This window comes from Triticum urartu, chromosome 4A, assembly GCF_056163025.1.
Source record: "Triticum urartu cultivar PI428250 chromosome 4A, HENAU_Tu73, whole genome shotgun sequence".
Taxonomy (NCBI): Eukaryota; Viridiplantae; Streptophyta; class Magnoliopsida; order Poales; family Poaceae; genus Triticum; species Triticum urartu.
The window spans coordinates 293,343,115-293,356,541 of record NC_141876.1 but is presented as its reverse complement, the minus strand read 5'-3'; the positions used below and the strand labels follow the sequence as shown (position 1 = coordinate 293,356,541).

General features: G+C 47.0%; 1 pseudogene; it reads left to right on the top strand.

The window, feature by feature from the left end:
• Positions 1 to 5,296: 5,296 nt before the first annotated feature.
• LOC147975627 (uncharacterized) lies at positions 5,297 to 6,526 on the top strand (annotated as a pseudogene).
• Positions 6,527 to 13,427: the final 6,901 nt, after the last annotated feature.

Here is a 13,427-nt window from a genome sequence, read left to right as displayed (position 1 = left end):
AGAGGAGCGGCGCGGGGCGCGGTGGAGGCGCAGCCCGGGAGGCAGTGGAGGAGGGCCGGCCGCGGGCTTCCGCGGGCCGTGGCGGCGGCGGGCGCCGGGGTGCCACGTGGCACGCTGTGGCTAGCTGGGCGCGGCGGGTGGACGCGCCCGGTCGCGGCCGGACGTGTCCGATGACGGCGGAGCTGAATTTTTAGGGTTAGGGGGGAGAGGAGATCCGGGATTTTCGGGGAAGGTCTAGTTTTATAGATAGAGGGAGCTAGGAAGCTCCAAATGAGGTGCGGTTTGCGGCCACGCGATTGTGATCGAACGGCCTAGGTGATGGAGGAGGTTTATGTGGGTTTTGGGCCACTTTGGAAGGGTGTTGGGCTTCAACACACACGAGGCCTTCTCGGTCCCTCGGATAACCGTTGGAGTATCAAACGAAGTCCAAATGGTATGAAACTTGACAGGCGGTCTACCGGTAGTAAACCAAGGCTGCATGGCAAGTCTCGGTCCAATCCAAAAACGTTTAACACCCTCACATGGAAAAGAGGTAGAAAGGGACACCAGAGGACATAGGAGCAAGGTTGTCAGAATCGCGATTCTGTTATACGATTCTACGACTTTACGATCCAAGCTAACTCCTCTGATTCTACGATTATAGTTCATAGAATCTACCTTTTTACGATCCTGATAGTGATGATTCTATGATTTGCGATCCTACCATCAGAGCTCCGATCCGTTTCAAAATTGCGATTCTGACAACCTTGCATAGGAGCGCCGGAATGCAAAACGGACAACGGGGAAAATGCTCGAATGCATGAGACAAACATGTATGCAAATGCAATGCACATGATGACATGATATGAGATGCATGACAAAGACAAAACACACGGAGACAAAAACCCGACAACGAGGAAATAACATAACTTAGTGCCGGAAACGGCAAGAGTTGGAATACAGATAAGGCAAGTTACAACCGGGGTGTTACAACACTCCACCACTACGAAAGGATCTCATCCCGAGATCTAGGACTGGAAAAACTCCGGGTACTCAGAACGGAGGTGATCCTCGCGTTCCCAGGTGGCTTCACGGTCGGAATGATGTGACAACTTGACTTTGAGGAAGTTGATAGACTTGTTGCGAGCAAAGGTAAATTACATCCGGGGTGTTACAGGGACGCAGCAGGTACGAACTCCGGGTTGGGCAAGGAACCAAATGGCAAGAAATCGAACGAAGAGAAAAGTCACCCCCCACGCATAGCAATGAAAATTCAACTTTAACTTAAATCCAAAGCCAGAAATAGGGCTACAGAGAAGAGGTTTAAAAGCAAATGGCCACGTCCGGCCCCTAGTCTAGTCTTCTTGTCTTTTCACCAGCGCTGAGCTAAGTGCTGCCACTAGGCATGGGAGGGAGCCCCTGAGGCCCAAGGTCGGTGCTCCCAAGACTCCGGGGCGTGTACAACCCCACTCATTATTACGTGAGAAGGCCTCAGCTTCCAGCGCCTCATCCTCCCAGCTCGGCTCGAGGAACGAGCCAGGGTCGTCTTCTAGCGCATACTCCTGGTCTACCATGCAGGGCACGTAGGCCTCTGAGGCCGCCACCCCGAAACTTCACCGAAGTGCCCCACGCTCCAAGTCGTGCAGCCCTGAGAATGGTAGGGCAGCATCCCGCCGAGGCCGCAGGTGGCAACACTCGTGCCCGCGCCCATCGGAGATGGCATGGGCGCGAGTGGGCGCCCAGCGCTTCTGGTTGCGCCGGTGTCGACGAAGCCTCCTGGCGCACCTGGGAGTGCGCAGGCGCGGTGAGGCCCACCACGTGATCCGGTCGTGGCCTGAGGCATGAGCAAGGAGCAGAAGGGCGGTGCTCCCGAGGCTGCGGCGTCCAGTAGCTCGGCGATGCGCTCCAGCAATGCGTCCCGACCGCTCTCCATCAGTCGGCATCGCAGCAGCTCCCGAGCCACCATGAGTGCGGCCCTCATGTTTGCTTGCTCCCGTCGGGTGTGCGGCACCATGCCGGCGGCATGGCTTGAGGCCCTCGCGGTCGCCCGCACTTGTCGTGGAGTGAGGGTGGATGGCGTTTGACTGCGCCGCCCATGCCCCACGACGCTTGGCGGTGGCCGCGCCGCCTGAGGCGCGGGGTTGAGGTCTTCTTGGGCGGACAGCGCTGCCCGGGCCGGCCAAGCTGCCCAGCGGTCGGTGTTGGTCCTCTGGTCGCCGGACATCGGACCCTCGGGGCGTTGCCGGATCAACGAGGGGAAGAGAAGCTACCGCACACCCCTACCTGGCGCGCCAAATGTCGGATTCCGGGTTCCAACAAAACCCATGAGGTTCGAACACTCGGGTGCGCACGAAGATCTCTCCCCCTCTCTAGCTCACGCACTCTGCGATCTCACAGCCTAGCTCGACGAACCCAAAGAACACGAGACACAAGATTTATATTGGTTCGGGCCACCGTTGTGGTGTAATACCCTACTCCAGTGTGGTGTGGTGGATTGCCTCTTGGGCTGAGGATGAACAATTACAAGGGAAGAACAGCCTCCTGAGGACAGGTGTTCTTGTGCGTGGTGAACTTGTGTGGTTCGGGATGATCTGCGTCTGAATCAGTTGCCCCCCTTGGTGGTGGCTAGTCCTATTTATAGAGGCCCTGATCCTCTTCCCGAATATTGAGCGGGAAGGGATCCCACAACAGCCAAATTCGAAGAGAGACAACTAGTACAAGCTATCCTGACAAAAGTGATCTTCGCCTGCCAAAGGCTCTGGTGGTGACGCCGCCTTGGGCTCCACGGTGACCTCTGTCTTGCCGTCTTGCTGGTCTTGGTCTTGTTGCACCGATATGGAAACCTTTGCCTGATGCCTCGGGACTCCTCGCCTGCGCTTGCCCCTTTAGCACCAAAGAGGAAATGAGGACACTGCGCCCTCTAGCGCCCGCCTGGTTCCGGTCGTCATGGCTTGCATCATAGGAACCTCGCAAGGTGCCCCTCACCTTGATCTCTCTGCCCCTCATGAGCCAGCCTAGTGAGGCTGCCTCTGAGGAGGTCTTGCATCGTCCACCTCACGAGGCTTGGCCCCTCATGAGGGTCTTGAATGTTTGCCGATGAAGATAGTCCATACAGGGCCGCTGGTGGAGCCACGTTGTGGGCCGCAGGCAGGCAAGTCTGGGGACCCCCGTTCCCAGAACACCGACAACCAAGATCATAATGGACCATACCCTATGAACTTTGACCTTCATTTTCACTACACAGAGAAATCGGCAAAGAATACACCATGCTTATTTTCATTGTTGAACATTTAAAAAGGTAGCAGAAGAAAAGCTTTCATGAAGATCCATAGCAAGATACTGCAACATACAAATTGTCCAGTTAGTATAAATAATAAAAAGAGCAAAGGTGATAGAAATCAAATGCCACACAACCATAGTACCTGATTAATAATCATTAAGGTAGAGTGTGTTGATGATCTCCTTGTATACAGTCTCATCTATTTTACCTCCGTGATCATCCTTGATGAAAAACTTCAATCCTTGCTAAGAAGTACCATGAGAAAACACGGGTTTAGGAAGATAAACTCACAACTTGAAAGTGTCTGCCCTTGACTTTCATTTATTGTCATACTATAGCAAAGCCAAATAGGAATCTGAGACTGACGCAAGTTAAACATCCATTTGGTGTTTGGAGCATTCCTACGGACACAAACTCGCTGACCTTTATTGCTACTCGTGATAACTTCACCCTCAAATAATCTCTCTCTAATTCTTACCACCAACAAACATTTTCCATTGCAAAGACCTAGTGGTTGGTTCATATATTTCTTAAAAGCATAACAGGAACTCGAACTTTTAGAGCTATTTCATGTTTTGGAAAACAGTCAAGTATGATTCTAAGCAGCTACATGTGTTTGTTCGATCAACCTCAGAATCATAACGTAGAGGATGTTATCAAGGGTAAAATTCTGGTGGTCGAGACACATGTCATCCCAGTTCTGGTCCAGGAGCAATGAGTTTCGTGGCCTAGCCCCATCGATGCGTACAGGGTGTGCCAACAATAGATTTACCTCAATGTTTGAAAATGGATGGTCACTATGCAAGTAGATGTTGTATGCATAACAAAAAGAACAAATCAACTTACTTAAATATCATACAGAAAAATGAATGAGATAGCATATTGTCACACCCTGATTTTCATGCCACAACACTTAAGCTAATAAATCATGATAAAATGTGGTTTGACAAAAACTTTTGAGTGTTTTGTCTTAGCTTTGATTGAATGTTTGACTGTTGTTTGAAAGTGCTCTAAAAATCAAATAAATCTTCCAACTCTTATACTCCTTCTCCTTGATCCAAAACCTTTTCCCAATGATCATACCATGTGTATAGAACAATATAGTATTTTCTTACAAAAATAATTTGGCCAAATAGTATTTTCAAAAATTAGTTTTCCAAAAACCCCTGAATTGAGGTTTGCGCTGCAAGTACTTAATTAAGGGCAGTAAAAATCTTTCCAAAAATGTATTTGACTCCTATTAGATATAGGACACCCAGAAACCACAAAAATATATTTTTTAAAGTTATTTTCCTATTTTATTTAAAGGCTTTTTCTTTAGGCCAGAAATGGTCTTTAATAGGTTAAAATTATTTTAAAGCTTCAAAAATATTTGAGAAAAATCAGGGAAGCTCAGTGGACATATATTGTCCATATATATGAGTTTAAACACATGGTCATGATCAAAATATTGGACAAAACCCTCCAGAACCATTTCAGCTCATTTCAAATATTTGAAATATTTCTATAAGAAATATTTTCAAATAAATCCAGGAAAATTCTAGAAAGTCACATGTTGATAATGTGATGATCTTGCAAAGTTTCATATCAATCAAAATAACTATGGTTCACAAAAGTGCCCCAAAACCCTCTCTGTCCAGATCCAAGTTTGAACAACTCTACATTGCCAAGTGTGTCCTTTTGATCTCAACTTTTGTGGACATGTTCAGAGCCTCAAATGATGACACTACACTAAGTAGTGCATCAAGGAGAATAGATTTGCATGACTAAATCTTGAAAAGTCTATTTGTGCGAATTTCTAGGGTTTACAAAAGTTGCATTGGCAACTTTGTCCAAATAAGCTCAAAATTGGTGGAAGGCCCTAATTGTATGTGTCATTCCACCCTGTGGAGTTTCATGGCAAATGGAAACCATCTACTTGCCCAAACCAGCATCAAACACCTTCTGCCACTTTACAAAAATCCCATTTTGGCCTCTTCCACTAATCTCTGTAGGCTCAACTTTCTACCACGACCCCTCCTAGTCCCCCTCTAGCGCATGTGTGCTTTGCTGCCCGAGGAAGCAATGATGAAGGGGGGGAGAACCCCATTTTTCTTCTCTAGATAGCTGCATTTCTCCCATTTTCTCACCTCTCTCTCACTCCTGCCAGGTCCCAAGGCATCCAAGGCCTCCTCCCCCCTTGGTTATTCTTCCTGCAGCCACTGGACACAAGTGCACACGCGAGTGCGCGCGGAAAAGCCACGGATGCCTGCCAAAGACGCGCTCTGGAGTGCGAGGCAGAGCAGGCGACCATTGACGCCGCGTCCCCCGACCACCTCGAGCCTCCCCCTTGCGCCAGTCGAGGTGCCTCGACGTCTGCAACACGCCACGGCGCTGCCCCCTCCTTTCCCCCTCTGTCTTGCCCATGCCGCGCGTGCCCAGAGCCGCCCGAGCCCGCCAATGCCGTGCGAGCTCATGGCTCCACCCGGAGCTTGACCCGCTCCTCCTATCTCTTCCTGGCGCCCTACTCCACCCCCACTAACGCCGTAGACAAGTCCTCACCCTCTCTCCTGGCCTCCCGAGCCGTTGCCGCGGCCACCCGTGCGCCGCGTCCACGGTGAGCCGTGGGTCAGCTACTTAAGGCCACCCCCGAGCCCCATCTCTACTCCTTTGGCCCTCTCACCCTCCCGTGCATCCCCTGGACCAACCCACTCCCCTCCTCATGCCTTCCAACCTCGTCCATGTTCGGAGCCGAGCCGCCGGCCGCCGCTTAAATTCGTGGGCCTCGACCCCTCTCTCGTCCCCATGAACACACCCACACCCTCTCATCACCACTGCCAACTCCCCCCGTGCTCATCCCCTCCTCCCCGTGCCTTCCTCGCCTTGCCGAGCCCGCCGTCAGCCCCGGTCCGCCGCACCCGAAGCCCTCCTCTTCCCGGGCTCCCCCATGGGCATGCAGCACATGAACGGGTGCACCGCGGCGCTCTGAGTCCTCTGGTGTGCTGGGCGCCGCCGGAGGTGGCCTGTGCCGCCCGGGAGAGCGCCGGCGCCGCTCGGCCTCGCCTCCCCTGCCTCTACTCTGTTCGAGCGGGAGGTAGGAAACGGCCTGAGCCCCGGGCCCCGCTCGTCAGCGACCCGGTGGGCGGGCCCCGCCCATTTAAGTGGAGATGGACAGCGGAAATTCCGCCTCTCCCGCGCGAAGGCGTATTCCACGGAGCCGCCTCCGACGTCACCCCCCAGCGCGCGCGGCTGAGCTGCTGGGCCGGCCCAGTGGCGCCCTGCCGTTAAGCCTCGCCCAATGCACGCTGTTGCCGCCAAGGTCCAGCCCGTTTGGGTAAAAACCTTTTTCTTTTTCTTTTTTCTATAAACTTGTAAAATCCACAAATAATTTAAATGATATCCAAATTTGTTGATTCAAATTTCTAGGGGATCCACAAATCATGATCTATCACATGGTGCTATTTGCACATTTTTCCAGAAACTTTCTCCTCGGAAATATTTATCAAAATCCCATTTTCCATTTCTGTGATGAACTTTAGAAAATCACAGAGAGCTCAAATTTGATCCAAATGCCATGATTCAAATTCCTAGAAGTTTCTAAGTTCATAACTTAGTTTATGAACATTTTTCTTAATACTTTCTGTACCCCACAAAATAATGAGCCATTTCTTCATGTTTGTCAACTTTGCAAATCCATAGAATATTCATTTGAACTCCAAATCCAGTGAAACCAACTCCTAGATGCTTCTAAAATCATGGTTTGTTAAATGGGTGCCTTTGCTCATTTTTCAAAAATATATTTCTATACACTTGTTGCAAACCCATAAACCCCTTGATTCCATCATATCAAAATGTTTAGAAATGTCCACTGACCCAATTCCAATGAAACCACTCTGGTTATTTTTCATATAACCAGAGATGTCCTAGAAAAGTCAAATTAATATTTTTAGAACACTTTTATTTCTTGCCTTGTTATGTTGCTTATTATGGTTGCTTTCGACGATAGTTGACGAAGTAGACGAAATGCTCGGAGTTGGACCAGAGGTATTTGAAGACCTCGAAGACTTTGTTAAAACAGGCAAGCAGCCCTTTGACCATGTCTATGAAACCCTTTTTATGCATGTCATATAGCACTTTATTATTGTTGCATCGGGATCATGATGAGATGGTAACCACTTTGGTGGGTTGCCTTTGTTACTTCCTTGTTGATACTTGCATTGTGCATGACCCTACCTTCCTATGAGGGTTATGCCGGTGGGAGTAGATAGGATGCTAAAGTAGTTGCTACGCAAAAAGGGGACGGGTATATGCATGGTGATGGAGACAAAGTATTTTCAAAAGACTTTTTGAAAACCCCGTCGGGTGCCACTTATGCCCGGGGGAGATGATGAGTTGGGTAGCCACTTGATGACGAAGTGGTGTACCGAGGCAAGTGTGTGTGTTGTTTTCAAAACGGATTGGTTTAAGTTGCGACCGTTATTCCAACCTTACATGCACAACCACTCTACCCTTGTATGGGAAAGGGCATTATTGATTACCTAGGCCGATACTAGCTTGGAGCCCGCATTACTAGTGACGGGGGAGAGTTGGTGCTCTCTCTCGGGATGGGTTCGTGCCAGGTAGGGCGGCCATGACTGTCTTCACAGGGCACCAGACACACCGCTGGTACCCCGTGCTTGTGGTATGTGATGAAAATGGGAGCGAGGCTCCACAATTTTAAGATGTGAAATGTTGGGCACGGGGGTTACTGCCAATCGAGTGGACTCTATGTTAGTGTCCTCTAGGGAAAGATAGTGATTGGGTGCTTACCCCGGGTACTTGAGGTACCGCGGGTCGTGGATGACATGGAAGTTCCCCGGATCTTGTGGGTAAAGTGTGCAACCTCTGCAGAGTGTGAAACTATTCGAATAGCCGTGTCCACGGTCAAGGATAGTTGGGTAACTGCTCTTGGGCTACGTCCACGTGTTTACAAACCAGTGTATGTGTTTGGATAAGTGGGAAGAACTACTTGGGTCAAGTCAAAGGACTTGACATGATCGAGTTGGGTTGATGCCCACTCTATTTATGTTGATATATGTAACCTGTCCTCATGGTTACTTGAATTCTCCTGATGCATGTCTTACAAGTTGTTGAACATGTCATTGCATTCAAAACTAGCTTTCTGCAAAAGTTTACCTATATCATGCATTGATGTATCTTGAGCCAAAACATGGGTTGCTTGCGAGTACATTCAAAGTACTCATTGGCTTGCCACTGGTTATTTTATCAGGCATGAAAGAACAAGATATAATGAAGAATACTTCGGCGACGAACATGCGAGCTAGGACGCTTCCCAGTCAGAATGCCTGTAGGGTTAAGGCAGATGGCATGGGTCCAAGTTGTTATTGAAGATTTCCGCTGCGATGATACACTCAAGACTTGACCATAATGGTCCTACTTGTGTAGAACGGTATGTATGGATGTAAGACTCTTGTTATTCAGCTTCTGTGTGTTCAGTGAGCATTGATCTCTGGGATCACTGTACACGTGCATTCGGAGATCTTGAGTTATGAGTCGGGGTCCCCACAAAGCTGGTATCAGAGCCATCCTGACTGTAGGAAGCCTTAGATAGCATGGTCATTAGATAGGGTTAAGACTATTTTCAAAACTATTACCTGTTTTCAAAACTATCTATACTTCTCTTCCCTTCTCAGTTTTTCGAAAACTAAGGTATACTTTCCTTATTGATCTCTTCCCCTTCAAAACTTTTGGTCACTAGAACCCTTATGCTCCTGACCAGTGGATTCCTTGTAATCCTTGTGGATAATCTAGAAGGAAGATGCCTTGTCATACATTCACCCACACCTTCTGAACACGAGCTTGGCAACACCACGACAAGATGGAAAATACCTTCTCAATGATTGAGGAAACCAAGACTCGGAAGATGGTGACACCTTTGAATTTGCCCCAAGATGATGTGACCTTATCCTATGATGATTAGGGCATGGGAAATGCAAGATCATGATATACATCGCTAATAGAGCAACCATGTCCTTATCGTTGTTGCATCGGCAACCATCGGTGGATGAGAACCTAGCCATTTGGTCCGCCTCACTATAGTGAGCAGGAAAATGGTTCTCTTCATCCCCTGCTCTTGGTGTTGATGTTGTCATCAACGTAACCGACATGTTGGACCTCTACCATGCCTTGCCAATATCATTGCATAAAGGATTGCCGCCTGGTACCGTCAACGCCTTAGAAGGCAAAAGGGATCGTCATGATTAAGAAGACAAGAGAAGACCAAGTCAATGCCAGCTACGAAGAGCCACCTTCACCCCATCACTTCAACAGGCGAGAAGTTGTTGAAGACTCTTCAGGCTCAACCCAGATCGTTTCATCAAACAACTACAAGAGACGTAGCAACACCTGAGGAAATCTCAGAAGATTGCATGAGGCACAAGGCACGACTACTGAATCCAAGAACCCCTAGGGTAGGATGAGTCGTGTACCCCCTATGCACAGTCGAGTATGTATGATGGTTCGAATAGAACCATGATTGTGTGTTGCTTGTTTTTATTTGTTTGTGTTTTGATATAGGTCGCACTTTTGCCCTAGGCAACAAGTATGCGACTATATCACCTTCCTTACCCTGTTTTTGTTGTTTGGCCCAATTGGCACCCGTTTGTTTGCACCTGCACTATAGAACCCCCTTTAGGCATTCCCCCTCCTCTATGCTACTTCTCCCTCTCATCTCTCTCATAAACTAAAGGCTAGCAAGACAAGATGCACCAAGAATTCCACCTCGGCAGCCAACTAGCACTAAAGACTTTTGCTACAACCCCCTAGACCAAGTGCAGCCCCGTAGAGTTATGGTTGCCCCTCAAGACTAGAAACCCATTCCTAGACCCTTCGAGACTTCACAAGATACCCCATCTCGAATCCTTAACCATGTGCTTAACCCATAGAATTGCAAGAAAACAAGTTAAGCTACAGAAGTCCTTGCTTATCACTGGGTTCATTATGGAACTAATGGGCATAGTGAACGAGCACATTATCATCCTAAGGTAGCACCAGAACTGATGATGCCATAGGGAAGACAAATTGAGGATATAGGAATAGAGGACAAATGACTTGATGAGTTTATATCAGTGACCTAGAGGGATTTATCTGAGACTATTTGGTGGATTGTGAGGCTTTCATGTTGGTAGGTGAACTCGGTGGGATCATGTTAATATGGCAGCATAGCTTTCATTACCCCTGAGTAAATTGGATTTAGTAGGACAATTATGGTCGCAAGCTGAAATTCTTGGACGCATGAGGATTAGACTTAGCCAAGGGATATTGATAGGAGATAGTTGGCATTACGATGATAACTTGAGGGAAACATGTAGGAATTCTCGTTGGACATGAGATTTGGATTTAAGCAGGTGATTCTAGTTGAATATAGATGCTGAGTAAGTCTACATGGTTCAGAGTAAATTGGATTTAGGCCGATGATCTCGATCGAGATACCATGTTCTCGACGGGCGATAAACTAGGAGATTGGATTAATTGTCGGAGTTGATATAAGCTTGACCTTGGAGTTTACTTGACCATGGTAATGGAAATTGGTGGACTGACTATAGTAGAGATAGCCCTTTCAAGTATTTTGGGATTATAGGACTTTAGGAGATCATGTGGAACACCATAGACACTGGATTTGTAGAATTAAAGGATTATGTAGTGATTAATGGTAGTTAACGGGTTGTTGGAGTTGATTCATAGAAAGGAAACAAGATTTTGGAGTGGCATGTGACGTGTTTCCTTAGGATAGAGGTGCTTTATCTTAGACCTTGGAAGAATAGGCTGAGCACTTTAATTGTCACGTTCAAGCTTAGCGGCTTATATGCTCTACCCATGGATTTTTAGGGGTAGCCATACATATGAGTTTGGGGATCGTAGACATATATGATTTTGTTAGGCCTCCCCTCGGGAGTCACGAGCATATGGATCACAGGAGTGATGATTGGATTTGGCCTATACGAGATGATGCTTTCGGTGGTATAAGGTTATTTATTTGAAGGACTAGATAGACTATTGGCATCTCAGGAACCGTGCTTAAGGATAAGATAATAAACGTTCACCCACACACTAGAATCCTTGAAACCCTTAAGCCCTACCAAGCGACAACATGGTCGGATTATGACCATGAGCTTGGGCTGTAGGTCAAGTAGACCTTAACCAACACTCAACCGTGATCACCACCACTCCCCAGCCTACTTTATTTACCCCGTGAACAAGTCTCCATGGAGTACTTAGACAAGATAGTTGTCATCATTATTCGGTAACCTACTTGTCTACCCGAAGACGGAAGAAGAGTCATTCAGTTGGTTAAGGAACATCTCAAGACCGCCATGTCAAGGGGGAAGAACTAAACCAACCGCCATCATGAAGAAGTAAACTCCGGCGTCGAAGACCATGTGCACCAACGGGTCACTCCTCTCAGAAGAACCAAGCATTTCCATGTCAAGCAGAAGCTCACTCCAAGATTTAACAACCCCCACCGAGATCGTCACAAGATGAAGAGAAGACAGTTACCAGATGGAGTTACCACCTGAGTTACCCACTGTGCGTAATGTGTCCACATGACACAACTCCGGAAGTGTTTTCGACTTCCTAGCTAGCCCGATCACTAACAAGGACATCGATCACCGAGCCATCGACCTCCAGCCCAATATGACCTACGCGAGAGACCCTAATTGCAATCTGGATCAAGCAGGACGACAAACACGAAGCCACGCCATCGAGTACTTCAAGGATCAATGGAGCACCAAACGGAAGCAGAAGCAGTATGAGGACGTGAAGACTACCCAAAATCCAAGTTTCCGTATTCCTTCCCGCGCCTAGTCTGGGAATTCAGGGACGAGATTCTTGTAAGGGGGGTAGGTCTGTCACACCCTGATTTTCATGCCACAACACTTAAGCTAATAAATCATGATAAAATGTGGTTTGACAAAAACTTTTGAGTGTTTTGTCTTAGCTTTGATTGAATGTTTGACTGTTGTTTGCATGTGCTCTAAAAATCAAATAAATCCTCCAACTCTTATACTCCTTCTCCTTGATCCAAAACCTTTTCCCAATGATCATACCATGTGTATAGAACAATATAGTATTTTCTTACAAAATAATTTTGCCAAATAGTATTTTCAAAAATTAGTTTTCCAAAAACCCCTGAATTGAGGTTTGCACTGCAAGTACTTAATTAAGGGCAGTAAAAATCTTTTCAAAAATATATTTGACTCCTATTAGATATAGGACACCCAGAAACCACAAAAATATAATTTTAGAAGTTATTTTCCTATTTTATTTAAAGGCTTTTTCTTTAGGCCAGAAATGGTCTTTAATAGATTAAAATTATTTTAAAGCTTCAAAAATATTTGAGAAAAATCAGGGAAGCTCACTGGACATATATTGTCCATATATGTGAGTTTAAACACATGGTCATGATCAAAATATTGGACAAAACCCTCCAGAACCATTTCAACTCATTTCAAATATTTGAAATATTTCTATAAGAAATATTTTCAAATAAATCCAGGAAAATTCTAGCAAGTCACATGTTCATAATGTGATGATCTTGCAAAGTTTCATATCAATCAAAATAACTATGGTTCACAAAAGTGCCCCCAAACCCTCTCTGTCCAGATCCAAGTTTGAACAACTCTACATTGCAAAGTGTGTCCTTTTGATCTCAACTTTTGTGGACATGTTCAGAGCCTCAAATCATGACACTACACTAAGTGGTGCATCAAGGAGAATAGATTTGCATGACTAAATCTTGAAAAGTCCATTTCTGCTAATTTCTAGGGTTTACAAAAGTTGCATTGGCAACTTTGTCCAAATAAGCTCAAAATTGGTGGAAGGCCCTAATTATATGTGTCATTCCACCCTGTGGAGTCTCATGGCAAATGGAAACCATCTACTTGCCCAAACCAGCATCAAACACCTTCTGCCACTTTACAAAAATCCCATTTTTGGCCTCTTCCACTAATCTCCGTAGGCTCAACTTTCTACCACGACCCCTCCTAGTCCCCCTCTAGCGCCTGTGTGCTTTGCTGCCCGAGGAAGCAATGATGAAGGGGGGAGAACCCCATTTTTCTTCTCTGGACAGCTGCATTTCTCCCATTTTCTCACCTCTCTCTCACTCCTGCCAGGTCCCAGAGCATCCAAG